Source organism: Molothrus ater, chromosome W (genome assembly GCF_012460135.2).
Source record: "Molothrus ater isolate BHLD 08-10-18 breed brown headed cowbird chromosome W, BPBGC_Mater_1.1, whole genome shotgun sequence".
NCBI lineage: Eukaryota > Metazoa > Chordata > Aves > Passeriformes > Icteridae > Molothrus > Molothrus ater.
Genome location: NC_050510.2, coordinates 3,674,336 through 3,695,010, shown reverse-complemented (window position 1 = coordinate 3,695,010; position 20,675 = coordinate 3,674,336).

The window sequence follows — 20,675 nt, the reverse complement described above, 5'->3', positions numbered from 1 at the left end:
TTCACAGTTTAGCTAGACAAAACAATCCTTTTCCAGCCCAAGAACCAAGAACACCGTTACAGCTTCAGGCCCAAAAAGTATAAACAACAGTGAATTGAGGAGAACAAACTGGGAGGATGGGACTTCATAACCTGAAGCTGTAATTGGACAATTAACCCCAATATGTAAATGGACCAAAACTCATAAAAGTGTGAAAATGTGTTCTGTCATCCATCTTGGGTATAGCCTTGGCAAGGCTCTTGTACTGCCCCAGGTGTATTCTTTGAAGGCCTTTTTAATAAATACCTACTTTATTCCTTTAACACTGTCTAACCTCTGTTCTAGGTAGCCTCTCCAGGCATCAGGAGAAGTAGCAAAAACTTTTAACCTTAGCAATTCTTGGGTCTGTAGAGGGCCAGGATGATCTGAAGACTGGCCATGTGTGGCCAGTCGAACCTAAATGGTGGGTCAGCACCCTGAGTGAGGTCCATAGTGGAATGGGATTTTGGGATGAGGAAGGAAGTCCATGGTGGCTTCATTCTTATAAAAGAGGCATTTATTGTCTAAATACAACAGGAGGCATATACATGGGAAAAAGTGTTTGTGACTGGATTTATCTTTGAGTTTAGACTGTTGGGCCCCAAACTGCCCTCCTTACGATTGTTCTAAATATCGAGGCAGATGGAATCAAACACATGTTAAGATCACTAATGGTAGTTAGGTGTAGTGATCCTAACATAATTACTGAAGGGATTTTGAAGGCTGTAAAGCTGTGGGGAAGGATAGTTTTTTCGACCACTTATTTTTAAACTGCCCCTGAGATAATTCCACAAGTAGGACACATGTTTTCTGTGGCTGTCATGTGAAGTGGCAACACCAGAATGGAACTTGAACCCTTTTTAATAAGTTCTGGTCCAGATCTAAGAAAACAGATCTGGGATGTAACTGCAGGTGGAAACCTCATGTGGGATCTTGGAAATGCAAATATTGTGATTCGTATGTTGGGCCAACTATTGTTGGAGGACCATTAGGCTCAGGAAGCAAGCTGTATTTTGACCCACCAATTGATGATGAAAATTGAGAAGGCCACTTTGCCAAAGGGACAAGGGATTTGAAAGAGCATTATTTGATTTATGGCCAACATGCTGTTATAAAGGATCAAATCGTAAGCCAAATTTATAAGAAAATTTAGCAATGATTTATTTGATTGTCAGCGAAACAGAATTTCAAAAAAAAACAAAAAACCACCACAGCCTCGGGCAGCGTCGAACCCAGGATCGGCGCTGGGAGAACCTGGATCTGACCTGCAAAGTGTCAGTGTCTCCCCCTTGGTTCACCCCAACTGCTTCATGCAGCGAGCTTATATACAGTTTATTCTGCCTGAGGCAGAGATGACCGAATGTTCCTTTGTGTCCCTTCACATGCAGAACTGGGGCCATACATGTGCAGGGATAGACAAAAGTGAGTCCAGGTGTCTAGATGTTTGTCAGAACACTTCGGAAGAGTCCGCATTCACATGTAGCAGGGTGGCGCTGGTGCTTGAGTGTAGTAGATGCAATCTTCGAGGTGCGAGATCACTCCTACATTCCAGGGAAGTCGTCGATCATCGCCCAGGAAGGTCCCATTCATATGTTAACAGACTTGATGTTATCTGAATGTCGTCTGGGAACTAATTGAATAAAAATAAGACTCCTGCTCCCAGCTGGGGTGGTCAAAAGACATAGCTTGGATTTTACAATATTTTATACATAAACAGCGTGAATTATCTCTACCATATACTACAATCCCTCCCCATTTATTTCACCAATTTAATTAATGCTTATAAATTGCTAAATTTTTAATTTCCTACATCTACCCATCACCATTAAGGGTTCCTCACAAACAGAGTACTCCTTTACACTATTCGGTACTCCCCTTGTGGGATGCCCTGATACCCTACATTATTCATTCTCACAATTTGTTTGTTTTTCAAATTTTGCCAATGCCTCTGCAGCATTGCTGGCATACTTCCTTTCTCCCAATCACATGATCTTAGATTTGTTGCCTCTGGAAGCTCCCTCCGAATCCACGGGAACTATTGCAATCTGCATTCCCTGGACCACGGAGTGGATCAGTCTGATATATTGTGGAATCAGACAAGGGAGGAATAGGATTCCGGCTACTGAACAGAGCACAAGAAACATCACTTTGTTCCACCATGCCCCATCAAATAATTTGTCCCACCATGAAGACTGTAAGATCAAATTCCATTTTTGAACAGGGACATGGGCCACCTTTTTGATTTCGGCCACCAAACCTCTTATGGTTTCCCCATAATCATCGATTTCAATACAACATTCTGATTCTTTGAACTTTCCACACACTTCCCCTTCCTCGGCCAGCAAATAGTCTAAAGCTATTCGATTCTGGTACACAAATGCCCGTACCTGGGTGTGCTGCCGACTCAGTAAATCCAGGGCTTCAGAGGTGTGATTTGAAACAATTTCCACAACTGCCTGCAGCCTAATCAATCTGTTCAGCAGATAAATCGGAGTCCTATACCCGTAGCTTCCATCCTGGGCCCACGTGGCCGGCCCATAATAATCAATTATTTGTGCCACTGGCCATCCTTCTTCCCCCCAGGTTTGTTTACCACTTCTCACCGGTATTATCTTTTTCAAGCTTCTTCTCTCCCTTCTCAGGGTCTCGTATAATGGAGCCCCCAACAGATTACTTTTTGTCCTCGGGAGAGTAAAGAAAACTGGTCGGATCATGCCTAATGTGCATGATCCCTTCCACCTTGGGGGTAACTCACTGTATGCCTTCTTCCCACAGATCCAGTAAATTCCATCAGGGGCTTTCCACTTAATATTTATTTTCCCTGGGTCTCCCCAATATTCCCTCATACCTTCCAAGGATTGGAAAGGGTTGGGTCCTGGATTTTTGACCCAGCATAATCCCATCCTTTTGTCCCATTCACAATTTGTCTTGTTCCTCTGGCTCCAGTACCTCAAAGGAGGGGCTGGGTGCCAGACCTTGCTTTTCGTGTCTGAGTTCACCGTCAGGGTAGATGCACACGGAGTGTATCCCACCATCTCGGTGTACTCTCTTCCTTCCCAACTGACACAGATTGTACCAATTACCCTTTGGTCCAAAATCCACCCCTCAGGTCTCTGCGCCAATTTTGAGACCCTCGGATTGTCCCACTTCAAGAGCTGTTCTGGAGCCAAACCTTCCCCTTTCCAAGGCCATTTTTCTGCAGATTTCAGCCCCCCACAAATCCAACAATTTGACAAACCCAATTCTGTTGCGATTTCTTGCATCAAATCAATGAACAGGTTCCTGTCTGGGGATGGTAATTCCCCATCAGCATATTGTTTTTCCAGTATTTCATACTGTTCGCCCAATGTTTTCAATCGTTCCTGTTCAACTCTGTTTCCTCAATTCTCACCCCCTTCGCCTCAGTTCCTGAGTTATCTCTCTCATTCTTCCCTCAGGATCCTCATCATTTTTGTTTTTCGTGAAACAAACAACCCTATCATATTGCAGGCACACCCTGTCATCATTTGCCGGTGCCAGGTCCAATATGAGTGGGTCCTTGTTCAAGGTAAATTTACTGTCAAATTTCGTATTTCTTGCCATCCAGTACATTTTCCCATTCATCATGCATATTCCCAGCCTTGCATTGTCATAGCACAATGGTTTCACCTGGTGATATGCAATGAAAATAGATTCTGTCTTCCCCCCGACCCACATGGTTCGGTTACATTGGTTACAAATGGGGATTGACATCGGTTCCACGCTTCGTTTTCTCATTTGATGCTTATATTCACTTGACTGCCCGTTCCTTAGCCCAGCCTCGGGATTGATACACCAAGTCCCGATCTCTAATTCACATAATTTTACCCGAGTGCCATTCCTCCAACAGTACCTGCCAGTTTCCCTGAGACATTCTCTTGGGGCTTGGTATGCTGAGTGTCCCCCGTCCCCTGTGACTGGGACCACCTGAGTGCACTTTCTACACTCGTCTGTGGAGCTGTTGCTTCCGCCTTTCCTCGGGACCTCAGTGCGCAGACTCTGCGTCCCGCACACGACTAGGCTCAGGCCAATCAGGATTCCCACCAGGCGTACTCCTCTGCCTCTGCCTCCGCCCCCTGGGGTGCCACCAGCGGCGAGGAAGACCATCTTCGCGGCAGCAGGAGTATTCTTCAGGGAAGATGCCCTCGGACCTAGCCGCATACCTCCTCTTAAAGGCGCCCCACCGTGACACTCTGATTGCATTGGAACTGCACGGTACCCTGATGGATTTCCGGCACTCCACATCCAAGATTTCTGCTTGAGATCTAAGCTTCCCACACACCTCATTTTTAAAAATGCAGAACCACTCCTGTGAGTCCAATTCAATGATTCCCAAATTGGTGGCTAAGGTTAGGATACGGTCAGTCAATTCAAGCTCCTCCTCTAAACACTGGGTACACAGCCCCTTTGGCCTCTGTCCCCTTCTACAATGAATAACAAAAAACGTCTTGACAATATTCACACTTAAAGTGTACAAATGGATAGCATACACAATCAGACAGTATACAACTTATCCGCTTGCTGTCGGTCATTTACAAGGACGTTGGAGTCTGATCTTCAAGTCGCCCGGGGAAGAAGTGACCCTCCACTCAGGTGCTTCCTCCTGCTGTTCGACTTTCTTCACCCTGGACGCGTGCGTCCAGCCTTTCTTCGCTGTCCGAATGGCCGTGTCTGTTGTCAGGAGCACAAGAAAAGGACCTTCCCAGTGAGGAGAGAGCGGCATTTCTTTCCACACTTTCACAAGCACTTTGTTACCCGGTTGGATTTTGTGAGTAGCGAATCCCAGAGGAGTGCTCTGGGCCACTATTCCCTGTTTTCTGAGTTCCTGCAAATTCTTCTTGATTGCAACCAGATACAGTTGAATCTGACCATCCTCAAACATGGGGTGTCCCACCGGCATTCCATGTCTATATGACATTCCATATAACATTTCAAACGGTGAGAGCCCCGTCTCTGAGGGAGGCATGGTTTGGATATTAAGCAGTGCCAAATGCAGGCACTTCAGCCAGGACATCCGTGTTTCTAAAATTAATTTAGATAACTGTGCCTTCAAGGCCTGATTCATTCTCTCCACTTGTCCTGAACTCTGGGGGTGCCATGGAGTGTGGTACTCCCATTGGATGCCCAGTGCATCAGCCATCTGCTTAAATACCTTCGATGTGAAATGTGTTCCTTGATCTGAATCAATGCAATTCACTACCCCATATCGGGGTACAATTTCCTCTAACAATTTTCTGGCCACGGTCTGGGCCATTGCCTGTGAGCTGGGGAAGGCTTCTACCCAATGAGTCAATTTGTCCACAATTACCAGTACAAATTTGAACCTTCCCACTTTTGGCAATTCTGTAAAATCAACTTGAATTCTTTCAAATGATCAGTACGCAATGGGGCGACTCCCCAGGGCAGCCTTTTTGGCCCTTGATTTGTTTGTCTTTTGACAAATCAAACACACCTGTACCGCTTGTCTCGCCAATTCATAAATTCCCTTGCACCCGAAAAAGTTAAGAAATTGCTCTGCCAGGGCTTGTGCCCCCCAGTGCGTTTTCTGGTGCAATTTCCGCAAAATCCTTCTGGTAAAACCTCTGGAAACTAATTTCCTCCCATCAGGTAGCCTCCACTTACCTTCCTTCAGTTTTCCTCCGATCTTTTCATAACATTCGATCTCTTTTTGGGAGGGCTGAGGAGGATCGTCAGGGGTTTCTTCGCTTTTGATCTCCGGGGTACTTACCATCATCAACGCTGTGGTTTTGGCCTCCTGGTCTGCCAAGATGTTCCCCCTGGTCCGGAACTGAATTCCTGTCTGGTGTCCCTTCACATGGACCACCGCAATTTCCTCCGGCCCCCTTAGAGCTTCTAAAATTTGCCGGATTAACTCCCCGTGCATCAGTCCCTTTCCTCTCGTGTTGATCAGTCCCCTTTCCTCCCAAATTTTCCCAAACATGTGAACCACCCCAAAGGCATACCTTGAATCTGTAAAAATCGTCCCTTTTTCCCTTCCAGTCCTTTCAATGCTCTCAGAACTGCGTACAGTTTGCATGCTTGTGCTGACCAGCTCGTGTTTAGGGGACCTGCCTCAATCACCTTTCCTGTTCTCCCATCCATGACTGCGTATCCTGATTTCCTTTTTCCTTCTATCACTCTGCTTGACCCATCCACAAACCACTTCTCCCCCTCGTCCAGTTCTTCTTCTTCCAAATCCTCCCTGATCTTGGTCTGCAACTTGACCACCTCCAAGCAGTCATGAACCAACTTCTCTGCAGCTTCCCCAAATAGAAATTGCGAAGGGTTCTGCGCAGTCGTAGTTCTCAGTTCCAAGTCCTGCGAGTGAATCAAAATGGCTTCATATTTTAGCAACCTTGCATCAGTGAGCCATTTGTCCGCTTTCTGCTGTAGTATGCCCTGCACCTTGTGCGGTGTGAATACTACCAGAGGTGCCCCAAAGGTTAACTTCTTTGCCTCTTCCACTAGCAAAGTCACAGCCACAACTGCCTGCAAGTACGTGGGCCAACTCCTGCTGACTGGGTCCAAAAGCTGGGACAAGTAACCCACAGGTTTCCTGACCCCTGCCCAGTCCTGTGTCAACACCCCGTGTGCCATGTGATTGCTAGCATCCACAAACAACTGAAAGGGTTTTCTCACGTCAGGGAGACTCAGCACTGGTGTTGCCGTGAGTGCCTCCTTGACTCCCCTGAATTCTTCCTCATCTTTCTGTGTCCATTTGATCTGGTCTGTGGTGAGTTTCTCATAGAGAAATTTCACCTTTTCACTGTAACTTTCAATCCACTGCCGACAGTATCCCAACAACCCCAAAACCTGCCTGATCTCCCTCTTTGTCTGTGGGGGTGGCAAGGCAATAATCCCTGCCACCCTTTCCGGATCCAGTTTCTTTTTGCCTTTGGTTAACCAATGTTCCAAGTACCTGACCTCGGGCTCTGTGAACTGCAACTTTAACTTTGAAACCTTCAACCCCCTTTCCCCCAAAAAATTCAAAAGTTCAATTGTGCTTGTCCTTACCGCTTCCTCCCTTTGACCAGCAACCAACAAATCATCTACGTACTATAGAAACTTTGTCCCTTCAGTTGGTACAAAATGACTTAAAACCTGTTCAAGTGCCTGTCCAAATAAGTTTGGAGAGTCCACGAAGCCCTGAGGCAGCGAAGTCCACCTGAACTGCTGCTTTCTGTGCGTCTCCAGGTCTTCCCACTGAAACGCAAAATAAGTGCGGCAGGTCCAGAAAGCATCTTTTAAGTCAATTACAGTGTAGAAGTGTCCTCAGGAGTAATATTGTTCAGCAATGTGTAAGGATTAGAAACTGTGGGGAACAGAGTCTTAGTTCTCTGATTCACCGCCCGCAAGTCCTGCACCAGCCTAAAGCTGCCGTTGGCTTTTCTCACCGCCAGAATTGGGGTGTTGTGCCTTGACATGCACGTTTCCAGTGTGCCTTTCTTTATTAATTCATCAATCACTGGTTTCAAACCCCTCCTCCCTTCCATGGAGAGGGGATATTGTTTGACCCTTATCGGGTCTTCTGGTCTTTCAATTTCAACCCGAATTGGTTCTATGTCCAGCCTCCCAGCTTCCCCCTGAACATACCACACCCTCGGGTCTATCTTTTCCTCCTCTGGAACAGTGAGGCTATAGAATCTCACCTTGAGCCGGGATCTTTCCACCGCTAACCCAATTCCCAGAGCAACCATCATGTCCCGCCCCAGCAAATTGAAGTCCGTGCCCTTGGCTAACAATATATTTCCGTTGTGCTTTCTGTTTCCCGTGCCTATTTCTACATTTTTTATCATTGGAACCTCAAAGGGATCCCCTTTTGCCCCAGTTACCATCATGGAGTCATTGCTCAGAGAGCACCCCTTTGGCAACTGTAGCACCGTTGTCCATTCCGCCCCCGAATCCACCATAAACCACATTTCTTCTTTGTGGGGTCGTACTCTTAGTTTTATCTCAGGCTCCCTAGATGTTCCGGACCTCAGACTGAAAAGACCCCGACACCCCTAATCCTCCTGAAACATTGCCTGGTCCTTGGCTTTGTTGGGACAATTCTGTCAGATATGCCCCTTCTGTTTGCAGTAAAAGCACTCAAAATCCCGTTTCTGTTCGCCCGAGCCCTTCCCCTGGGACAGACTCAGTTTCTTCACCAGCGCCTTTTTCACCATGTCTTTCCCCTGCTCCTGCTTCTGTGCCTTCCTTACTGCCGCCACCAGAACCCTGGCTTGAATCTTCTGTTTCTCTTCATCCCGTCTCATGTAGACTTTCTGGGCTTCCCGCAGCAGTTCTTGCAACCCCTGCTCTTGCCACCCATCTATTTTCTCTAGCTTTTCCTGAATATCTTCCCAAGACTTCACCACAAACTGCTTTTTCAACAACACCATTCCCACCAGGGAATCAGGGTCTGTTCCTGAGTACATTCTCAGACCCTTCTGGAGCCTTTCCAACCACTCCATGGGGGTTTCATCTTTCCCCTGACATTCTCTGAGTACCTTGCTCATGTTCTGCCCCTTCAGTACCGCTTCCCGGATACCTTGAATGACCATATTTCTTAAATGTATCATTTTCTAACTCCCCTCGTCCATCTGGGCTTCCCAAGACGGCTTCTGGTTTGGCCACCGTTCCTCCCCGGCTCCCCCGTTCGGGTTCCGTTTTTCCCAATCCTTGATCGCGGCTTGCTGGATCATGTCTCTGTCCTCGTTGTTAAACAGCGATCTTAAGATCGCTTGGAGATCCTCATAGGTGTATATGCTGGTTCCCAAAAACTCATCCAACCTCTCCGCCACCCCCAAAGGATCATCCATTAATTTTCCCATTTCCTTTTTGAACGCCCTCACATCACTGGTGTCAATCGGGGTATGCACGTATCCAATCACCCCCGGAGCTGTCAGTACCTCCTGTAAAGAATAGATGACGGGTTTTTCCTCCTTGTCCCCATTTTCCCCTGTGGTTGCCCTCCTTGTTCGTGCCGGGGGAGAGACGTCCCTAGAGACGGTCACCTTTCTTTCCTTGATTTTCGGAGACGCCTGCCACAGCGGCTGCTCTGCCGCGGCATGGCCATGTGGGAAAGCGGATGCCACCGCCTGCTCCAGTGGTGGCGGTGGTGCGGTCGCCTGAGCTTGCGGAGCCCCCGCCTCAGGAGGCATCCCTGGCGCTGCTTGTGCCTGCGCAGGATCGGGCTGCTGCAGGGCCACAAGCTAATGGGGTGGAAGATTTTCCAACGGTTCCCATTCCCTCCCCGCTTTTGCCGCATGCCGGAGAGCTTGTACTGGGCATAGACCCGAACAAGCATGCCTCCACATGTCAGCGTACTCGATTTCCTCAGAATCCTGTGGGCTGCGACCGGCCACGTGGTCAAACAAGGACTCACAAGTCCAGGTTTCAAACATGCCGAATATCGGTCAGACCACGTATTTTCCAATCTCCCTCCCTCCCTCCCCATTTTTCCATACAAAAATGGATCATTTTCTCCTTGGACTTCCCCACCCTCTGCAGGTTTTCGTCCCAGTGTTCCAGCATCCACCCCAGGGAACTATCTCTGGGGATTTCTGGTAGAATTCTTCCAGGGACCTGGGAGGGTTTTTCCTGAGCTTTTCTCTGGAGTTTGCTCTTTCCCAACCCCATTTTCTCAATAAATGTTACGATTTTTCTCACCTTTTCTCGTTTCACCAGGACGTCCATCGCGGGTCCCGTCTTTCTCTCCGATGTCAGGTTTTCCGGCTCAAGCAAAGCTGCCAGCCTGACCCAGTCGAACAGTGAACCGCTCTGCCGACTTTTTGGGCTGATTTTTACCTGTTTCCTCCGGTTTCAGAAGACAGACAGGTTCCTGGAATTTTCCAGACTTGTCTCTCTCTCCTCCTGATCCCAACCGTGACCAGTTTTCCCCCTAGACTCCCCCTGAGCCCCCGGTCTCGTGTGTGTGTCCGGCAAAGTCTTCCGCCTCCCCCGTGACTGACCACGTTCCTCACGGAATCGTGGAAATGCGATCGTGGGGTCGGCACTCGTCTCGTGACAAAGTCACGTCACACACGCATCTGATCACGCTCCACCCAACCACACGATACTTACAGTTCTTTTTCTCGTGTGGATTTCTTCGTGCACGTTGAATTTTACGAGTGAAAAAAACCTCGGGTCTTGGAGATCTCCCTAGATCGTTCCGAGCTTCCCGATAATTGGGCCCTTTATCTCCCTTGGCTGTGGTTCTGGTTGCAGCTCGTGGCTCTGGTTGCGGCTCTTTGTGAATTTGATTGGTTTTTCGGAATCTAATCCCGCTCGGGCCACTGAAATCAGCGGGGTGCCCCCCGGGTTGGAAGGGGTCCTGAACCCCAGTATCAAATCACGTCAGGGTCACCAAATTGTTATAAATGTTCAAATCGGAAGCCAAATTTATAAGAAAATTTAGCAATGATTTATTTGATTGTCAGCGAAACAGAATTTCAAAAAAAAAAACCACCACAGCCTCGGGCAGCGTCGAACCTGGGATCAGCGCTGGGTGAACCTGGATCTGACCTGCAAAGTGTCAGTGTCTCCCCCTTGGTTCACCCCAACTGCTTCATGCAGCGAGCTTATATACAGTTTATTCCGCCTGAGGCAGAGATGACCGAATGTTCCTTTGTGTCCCTTCACATGCAGAACTGGGGCCATACATGTGCAGGGATAGACAAAAGTGAGTCCAGGTGTCTAGATGTTTGTCAGAACACTTCGGAAGAGTCCGCATTCACATGTAGCAGGGTGGCGCTGGTGCTTGAGTGTAGTAGATGCAATCTTCGAGGTGCGAGATCACTCCTAAATTTCAGGGAAGTCGTCGATCATCCGATCATCGCCCAGGAAGGTCCCATTCATATGTTAACAGACTTGATGTTATCTGATGTTATCTGGGAACTAATTGAATAAAAATAAGACTCCTGCTCCCAGCTGGGGTGGTCAAAAGACATAGCTTGGATTTTACAATATTTTATACATAAACAGCATGAATTATCTCTACCATATACTACAATACTTATCGCAGGTTACCTCCAAACTGGTCAGGGACATGTTATGCAAGGTATATTAGACCACTGTTCTTTTTGCTACCACAGGTTCAGGGAAATCAGTTAGGAATCAAGGTATATGATGATCTAATTAGAGAAAAGTGGTCAATTGATGCATTCCTGGCTGGAGGGAGCACCCAAAAGTGGAGAAGAGATGAATGGCCACCTGAGCAAATCATACAACACTATGGGCCAGCCATTTGGAATCTTAATGAATTAATATCAGGTGCCAGAAAACCCATTTATAATTTGAATTGTATAATTAGGTTACAAGATGTCTTTGAAATAATAACCAACCACACAGCTACAGCTCTTGACCTTCTTGCTGACCAATCTACTCAGATGAGGAATGCAATATTTCAGCATCAGATGGTATTAGATTATCTATTAGCAGAAGAAGGAGGAGTGTGTGGAAAATTAAATGACTCAAACTGCTGTTTGCAAATAGAGGACAATGGAAAAGTGGTGAAACAAATAACGAAGGGAATAAGAAAGTTAGCTCATCTACTGGTCCAAACATGGAAAGGATGGGAATGACACATGTTTTTGTGGTTACCTGGTGTATTACAGGTTAAACAAATGCAATTTTTTCTCTTATATGCTGTAGCAACTCTAATCTTTTTACCATGCATGATCTTTTGCTTAATGCAACTCATTCAACTTGTGATCAAGGGGATGCAGGTAGTAGCCATGCCTACAGATACAGAAATGGATACAAAAGGACAAAAAATGATGCCACTGCAAATAATTGCAAAACCAAAAAGGACCCAGGAACAGAAAGTTAAATCAATGATAACTAAGGTTTGTAAAGATACTCATTGAGAAAATAAGGAGGTGTATTTGTTTTGGTTTATAGTAAATTTTGGAGAGAACTCTTAAAGGGGGTCTTTTAGGAAAGCAGATTTAATTGGCTTTTTTTTTTAACTGGTTTCGGGAGAAAATATTTTTGGGACAAAAGTAGAAAAAACCTGTTTATTAAACAATAAAACTTAAACAATATTAATCAATAACATTTTTTGCTGTTCTAAAAGAGATGGCAAACTCAGAAAATTTCTTTTTCAGGTTGCAGTTTAGCTTACTTAGTTTTTATTATTCTTTTTGGTGCTGGAAATGCTGCGGCCTAGGCCCAACTTGGTGGGCTACAGATGCGAGCTACCGGTGCTTTGCTGGGTATTCAGTTTAGAACAGGTTTAAACAGGTCTAAAGAAAAAGGGAAAAAGGAAAAAAAAATATTACAGTCTAGGGAACTTCTTTGCTTTAGCTAGCTAAACTAACTAAAAGCAAAGGAGAGATTTGTCTCGCTGTCTGTTTATCTGCAGATAACACAGTCTAGGAGCATGAATGTGGAGGAGTGAGTGCAGTGTTTGAAAATAAACTGTGTGCTTTTTTTCTTTTTTTTTATTTTCTGGAACAAGTCTTAAAGGTGCAAAACTTATTATTTAGCATAAACAGAATATGACGATTGGGGATAAAAGCATTATATAGTCAACCTAGGACATTTTACCTTTTATTTTCATATCGTCAGCTTACTATCAAAACTAATATATATTTTAACTTTACAAACACATACATTATATATTTAATATACAGCTATACACAGACAATGGTAGTAACATTCAGCAAACAGTGATATTTACACATAGGTTTCACTTAACAATCAGATTTTTCTGAGGTACACATTGTGGTTTTTTATTTTTTTGCATTATTTATTATGTGCAACTTGGTTTTTGAGTAAAAAAAATTTTACAAATGGGTTTGTCTGTATTCAAGGTAGAATTAATTTAAACTGTCTTTTTTAACAAACTTTTGACGTGCTACTGCGATTTTGTCTTTATTTACTTTATGCAAAGGCTTAGATTGGGCAGGGTTTACTTGGTTAGTAGAGCTTCGGATGTTAACTAACTAGGTGGTTTTTGCTAGATGCTGCTTTTGGTTTTTGAAAGATTTCTTACTTAATGCTTTGAAGGTGGTTTTTAACAGTCTGTTGTAATTTTAAATTTTGCTTGCAACTGGTGCATGGTAGGGGATATGGTTCATTTACTCAATGTTATGGTTTTTAGCTTAGGTGTTGATAAGGCTGTTTTTGAAATGAGTTTCATTGTCTGCCTTAATTTTTTCAGGGGTACTATGTTTTTAAAGGACTTGCTTTTTAAGGCTTAGGATGGTGTTATGGGCTGTAGCATGAGACACAGGGTAGGTTTTTAACTATCTTGTGGTGGCTTTTACTATAGTCAGCACAGAGCGCTTGCTTTGGTGTGTCTGGGGCAGTGTGATGTAGTCAATTTGTTAGGCTTCTTTATACTTGGACTACTGCTTACTATACTATAGGGGTTTCAGCTGCTTGGCTTGCTTGATGGCAGCACACATCTCACAGTCATGGATAATTTGAGAAATACTGTCTATGGTTAAATTTACTTTTTGGTTTTGTGCTTACTTATAGGTGGCATTTTTACTTTGATGGCTTGAGGCATTATGGGTCTATTGAGCTAGGAATAGCTTTTTTTTATGTTGTTAATTTAAGCTTATTTTTGACACTTCTATCTTTGCAGCTTCGTCCACTTGCTTATTGTTTTGGTGCTTTTTATTAGCTCTACTTTTGGGGACATGGGCATCTACATGGCGGACTTTCACAGGTAGTTTTTCTACTTTGGTAGCAATGTCTTTTTACTTATTAGCAGCTTAAATTGGTTTTCCTCTACGCTGCTAGTTAGCTTCTTTCCACCTCTCCAGCCATCCCTACAGAGCATTGGCTACTATCTATGAATCAGTGTAGAGGTAGAGCTTTGGCTACTTCTCTCTCTGAGCAATGTCTAGGGCTAGTTGAACAGTTTTGAGTTCAGCAAGTTGGCTTGATCCACCTTCTTCTTCAGTGGCCTCTGCGACCTGTTATGTGGGGGTCTATACAGCTGCTTTTTACTTTCGTTTCATTTTTACAACACGGCAAGAACTCTCAGTAAAAAGAGCATATCGTGTATCTTCTGCTGGCAGTTGGTTGTATGGTGAAGCTTCTTTAGCACGTGTCACTTCTTGTTCTTCTTTATCAGCGAGATTAAAGTTTTCACTTTCTGGCTAGTTTGTAATTATTTCCAGAATCCCAGGGCGATTCAGTTTTTTAATACGGGCGCACTGTGTGATAAGAGCAATCCATTTGCTCCATGTAGCACCGGTGGTATGGTGCTTAGAGGGAACTTTTGCTTTGAATATCTACCTTAGCACTGGTAGTCGGGGTGCCAGGAGGAGTTGTGTTTTAGTGCTTATTATTTCTGAGGTGGCTTGGACTCCTTCATAGGCTGCTAAAATTTCTTTCTCTGTTGGAGCATAGTTGGCTTTAGACTCTCTGTAGCTTCGACTCCAAAATCCTAGTGGTCGACTCTGAGTCTCCCCAGGCACTTTCTGCTAAAGGCTCTAGGACAAACTATGGTTCCCGGCTGCAGAGTAGAGCATGTTCTTCACTTCTGGTCCTGTCCTGACTGGGCCAAGGGCTACTGCATGAGCAATCTCCTGCTTGATCTGGGTGAAGGCTTGTTGCTGCTCAGGGCTTCAGTGGAAAGTGTTTTTCTTATAGGTGACTAGGTAGAGAGGGCTCACAATTTGACTCTACTTAGGAATATGCATCTTCCAAAAACCTATGGTGCCTAGGAAAGCTTGCGTTTCTTTCTTGCTGGATGGTGGAGACATTGCTGTGATCTTGTTGATGACATCAGTGGGAATCTGACGCTGTCTATTTTGCTACTTCACTTTCAGAAACTGGATTTCTTGAGCAGGTCCCTTGATTTTGCTCTTCTTGATGGCAAAGCTGGCTTTCAGGAGTATCCAGATGATTTTCTTGTGGCTTAAGTTGTATAAGTTTTCCCTACATCACAGATGTGCATGGTACTAAGTCTGGATTTACATTGTTTTCGTCATTGGAGAAGACAATCTCTGCTACTGCTATTTCTCTAAAGCGTTGAATCTTTTGTTCTATGGTCTTCCACTGGGTTTGCTGCATATAGAGATTGATCACCTGCACACAGGTATTTTTGTGCTACACTTCCCAGGACCCGTGCCCAGAGGCTGTGAGGGTTAGCTTCTTTCATCATTCTTTGGTCGATGACAGGATCATGTGACAGGGATCTTCAATGTCTCGCTTCACTACTGTCTAAAACTGTAGCCTCACCTACAGCATCTCAGAGACAGACTAACTAACTAATTATAGATTCATCAGGTCTTCGAGTGTAATTTTTTCTTAGGCCATGAAGGTCCTTCAGGGAATAGGACTCAATAGTGGCTTCTGATGCTGTGTCACTTGCTTTAACTTTGGCTTTTGTATCAGTGATTGGTGTTGAGGGTCCTTCCCCCAGATCATCATCGTTGGTCACTGGCTGATTGGTTTTGCTTGTGTGCTTCTTTCTTGCAGCAACTGCCAGTGGCTTAGGCTCACTTTCTGGTTTAGCTCCAGCCTGAGTGGCTGGGGTGTTGGCTGCAGTCTGAGTGACTGTGGTAGCTGCTGCTTTATGTCCCTGCCCCCTTGCTTTTATTTGCTGCCTTACAGTATCTAGCAGTGTGCGATAAGCATAGGCCAGGGCTTAGCTTATTGCAATGAGCTTTTTCTCTTTAGAGTCATCATGGCACTTTTCTTTCAGGTATTTCCCCACCTCAGCTGGGTTCTGAATTTGTTCACGTGGAAAATTTTAGTCTACAGGATCAGAAAATTCCTTCAGGGTTTGGCCCATATTTTCTCATTCTCTACACTACTCAGGATTTTCCACGCCTGCTTCCACTTCTGGGTCAGGGGTCTCATCAGCTCCTCTGGACATCTCAGCCCTCATTCTAGAGAAGCTGCAGACTATATAGAGGAAGCTTACTAGATTAAATACTAGAAAGATGGTCTCTTTAGCATTCAGGGGAAACTGAACATTCTCAAAAGTGACATAACAGATTCAAAGGAGAAGAAGGAAAGGAAAGGCTGGAAAGCCTCATCCCCTGCTCCTCCTCTAACAAACTGGGTGCAATTACTAATAAATTCCCAAAACATACTATTGGAACTGGGACACAGGGTAGGACGAAGAAACTATAGACTATACATATCATAAACAGACTCCAATATCTTTGTAAACGCTCTATAAATCATTATCACCACGGCCAGCACAATAGCTATTCCAATCCGTGCCCCTCTACTGTAAAAATTGTGTTAGGGACAATAATCTTAGTGACTAGAAAGGTGTTGAAACTTTAAAAAGGTCTAGAGACTAGAACTACATGAAGGCCTCCACCCCAAGAGACATTACGAATTCAAGCAATATGGCTACTGACTGCTTTAACTCATTACAGAGCAAGCACAACTAGCATGCAATCAATAAAGCTTTTTTCTACTTTCTCAAGCCCCTCGTTGGGCGCCAATAGATATATTTGTCTTGATTTAGGGTAAATTTTGGAGAGAACTCTTAAAGGGGCTCTTCTAGGAAAGCAGATTCAATCGGCCCCTCCCCCCAACTGGTCCAGGAGAAAATACTTCTTTGGAGAAAAGTGGAAAAAACCTGTTTATTAAACAATAAAACTTAAACAATATTAATCAATAAAATTCCTTGCTGCTCCAAAAGAGATGACAAACTCAGAAAAGTCCCCTCCCTGGGTTGCAGTTCAGCTCACTTAGTCTCTTATCAGTCTCTCTGGTGCTGGAAATGCCACGGCCCAGGCCTGGCCCGGTGGGCTACAGATGCGAGCTGCCGGTGCTCTTCTGGGTGTTCAGTCTAGAGCAGGTTTAAACAGGTCTAAAGAAAAAGGGAAAAAGGAAAAAAAACTACAGTCTAGGGAACTTCTTTGCTACAGCTAGCTAAACTAACTAAAAGCAAAGGAGAGCTCTGTCCCACTGTCTGTCTATCCGCAGAAAACACAGTCCAGAAGCAGGAATGTGGAGTAGTGAGTGCAGTGTTTGAAAACAAACTGCGCATTTCTTGTCTCTCCCCTTCACTCTCTGGAACAAGTCTTAAAGGTGCAAAACTTATTATTCAGCATAAACAGAACAAGATGATTGGGGATAAAAGCATCATACAGTGAACTTAAGACAGGAGGGATTGAAAGGAATGAGAAGGAGGTGTCTTTACAAACAAACTGTGAGCCTGATGGTAGATAAATCCAGATATGTACAGGTGAAAGAAACAATGGGAGAAACCATAAATTCCATAGGAATTCCACTAATTGACACAGACTGTTATTCACTCAAGACTGTGCTAAATCTTTCCCCAGGGGAAATGCCCCATGGCCTCTCCCTTTATTTGAATAAAGTTACAGGACTCCTTTGTCTCCTTTTTGGACATAAACCTCCGGTGTTTGTGGATTAATTTTCCTGACACAAGCAAAGAGGTCCGTGTGTCTTTGTTCCCCATTGCTGCAAATGGCGCCCAAATTGGGACATTTCACAGGCGGTGAAAGACGTGCACCGAACCAGTGGCAACTTCCACTGAACCAGGAATCGAGGTCGACCAGGAAAAATTTGGAAAAGGAACCCAAACACGTGCTCATCATCTATCAGGTGAGCAGTGGAAGAATTATGGGAGGAAAAATATCCCTGGAACAAAGATGGAGCCTAGAGCTTTTATGGCGGCTCCTGCATTGGCAAAGTGCAGATATCTACAATGCTAAGCTAAGTACCTTGCTGGACTGGATATCCATGTGTGTAAAAGATTTCCCTTCTACTGGGACTTTTCAATTCGAAGCCTGGCAGACAGTGGGACGTGAGAAAATGACCCTCACTCCTCAACTGAATTTTAGAAAATTTAATTAAAAGACACTAGGGGACAAAATCAATAAAGCAAAAGTCACAGCACTGGGTGCATAGCCATAGCCAGAGGCACCCCGGCTAGCAATAACAACTCTTCTTATATACCCTTTCTATTGCATTGGTCAAATACATATTCATAATGATTATAAATATTCAAACATTTCTTTGAACTCGTTCACATGTTCCAGGAACTCTTTAGCATGGTTCGGCCCCTGACCCAGCTTTTTAGAGCATGTGCAGTAATCATGGATGTGGTTTTGAGGGTCGTGTGTCATCTTCTCACAACGACCCCCTGTTCTGTGGTTTCAGCAGGTGACAGTTGTTGATAGCTGAAGTGTCAGTAACAGGGGTCCCCATCATGCCCTTTCCTCAAATGTTATCCAACCACGCAGACAGTTTAGTTATTTCAGTTATTGCAAGTTAACCACAAGAACTCTAAAACAACTACCTCAGCTATTTCACAAATATGTCTGAGTTATTTTAATTATTGCCAGTTAGCTACAAAAATAAAAGCATTAGTTATTTCACAACTATAGCTACTTCTGCAAAAGTTAACATTGTATTATAATGCACAACACATAGCATCCACTTTAATATTTGTGAAAGCCAAAACTATGTGTTTATCACAGTATGATTACTAAAACTTGTCATATAAGGTATATACAGCCTTTTCAGGAACTTTGATTTAAAAGTAACACTAATTTTTGCTTACTTGTAATGTTAGATGTCACCATAAAATTAGAAGATTGTATACCTGAAAAGATATTTGCAAACTTGGTACCCTCAGAGCATCACTTTTAGCATTAGGTAGATGATTTGTATTTGCAAGATACTATTTGACACCTTAATCTTACTCAGCATAGGTTGCAAGTGACCCCTTAAAGAATTCAGTAAATCTGTCCTTGGAAATATTTAGGACTAAAATGTGAAACCACATCAATTGACTTAAAAGTCTGACAAGAGTTACTGAGATCAATTAGCTGGGTAAAGCCTGTGCTATGTTTGCCTGCTCACCATTCAAGACATTTGTTTGCTCACTTGAAAGCAAATCCTGACTTCCACATGACTGTTGTCCGCAGAAGCTATTCGAAGTTTAAATGTAATTAGCTCACAAATCTCCACTGCAAAAGCAGGCAGAATTGTGCCAGCTTTACCAGTTCGCTTGCTTTTTACCCCATGGCTTTGTAAGACAATTTAAATATGAACATTTCGCCATGAAGAAATGTGTCAGCATTTCAAACTGATACAGCTGTTCAGTGATTCAGATGTAATTATTGAAATTGGACTTGATATCAAAACAGTTTATGGACCACAAATGGAATAAACAGTAGCACACTCCTTTAGAATCAGCTGAAATCGTGCAGTCTTATACACACACTGACCTGACAGAGTTACATATGCCAGTTATTATATGACTAGTCCTTGATGTTTTGTCCTTAAATATGTATATTTCATTAGCTTTAGTACTCCAAGCTCAAATCCATTGTACTGGCCATCACAAAAGCTGTATTACCATCTGAAAACTAGACAGGTTTCAAATGTAATTTGCCCAGATGTACAGGTTGTCATTTCTCTGAGTAAAGCCGCTCCTTGAAAAATCTTGTCAAACTTATGCTTATCCCAGAAAAGTTGTGACTATGAACAGGCATTTCCAATAATATTTACCATAAGCTATTCTCAAAACTAAATTCACAACTTATTTGCCACATCTCTATAATCTTTCCAGTACATCCTGCAGTTGCTGCCATTTCATTTATAAATCAGTTGTTCACTTGCATATTGTTCATTGATGCTTAACTGTTATATGGCAAATGATCAGTAGCTGTCTTGTAATGATGGAGTCAAAATTAGTTAAATTCTGTTGTATCTGAAACTTTTAAAGGGGCACTCTCAACTTTGAATCTAGTCATTGGAGAAAAAGTGAACTCAGAGCTCTCTGGCTGTTACCCTTAACTTCCACTGACTTTTGCAATTAATGCTTTCTCCCTGTTGCTATGCAAGTTACTCACACCTAAGAGTACTAGTGCCTACAGAGAGCCTGTGCTTAAAGTAGCCATGTACACAAATTGAACCTGAAATTTGCTTTTGCCAGAGCTTAATCAATACATTTGTTGTCCAGACAAAATAATTTAGCTTATAGTTGATAATGTCCCTTTCAAATATCATAGACTGGAAGTTGTAATTTGTGTTTGTCTGTATACCCAATCTCTGTATCTTGATAAAATTCAGATGTTTTCATACAACATGGACAAATTTTGGGACACAAATTTTTTTGCTCTTTACCTTCAGACAAACTGTTGCAGAAATGTTGTTCACTTGCCTTTAACAAACTATTGTGTGCCGTACAGATTAGGACATACAGTGAAGGCAGTTGTTACATGGCAAGATCATTAATGGAAATATGCAATAAATCAAACAGTTGGCAAGAAGATCATGATGCAATAACTCAGGTGGTTCCACTCAACAGGTTGAACTTTGTGCGGCAGTGTTAGTTTTAAGGATTTTTGCACAAGAAGCAGTTCATATGATTAGTGATTCTGAATATGTTGTTTATATCATAACATGAATACATAAGGTTTTGTGAAGGAATTTAGCCACAAGATATTATTTATTGTTACTTACATGCATTCCTTTGGTTTCTTGTAGGTTGTTCATGTTAAGAAACTATCTCAACAGATATTAATAGAGGTTTGTTTCTAAGATATGTTAGGGGAAACCCTTCCAGTCAAGGTCTTGGCTCTGGCCAAGCCATGGCCCTGGCTGGTTAGAGAAATATGCCATCAGACCCAGGTGTTTCTGCACTAAAAATGAAATCAAGTCACTTTGACTTGCTGATTTGGCCTTATCAAAGC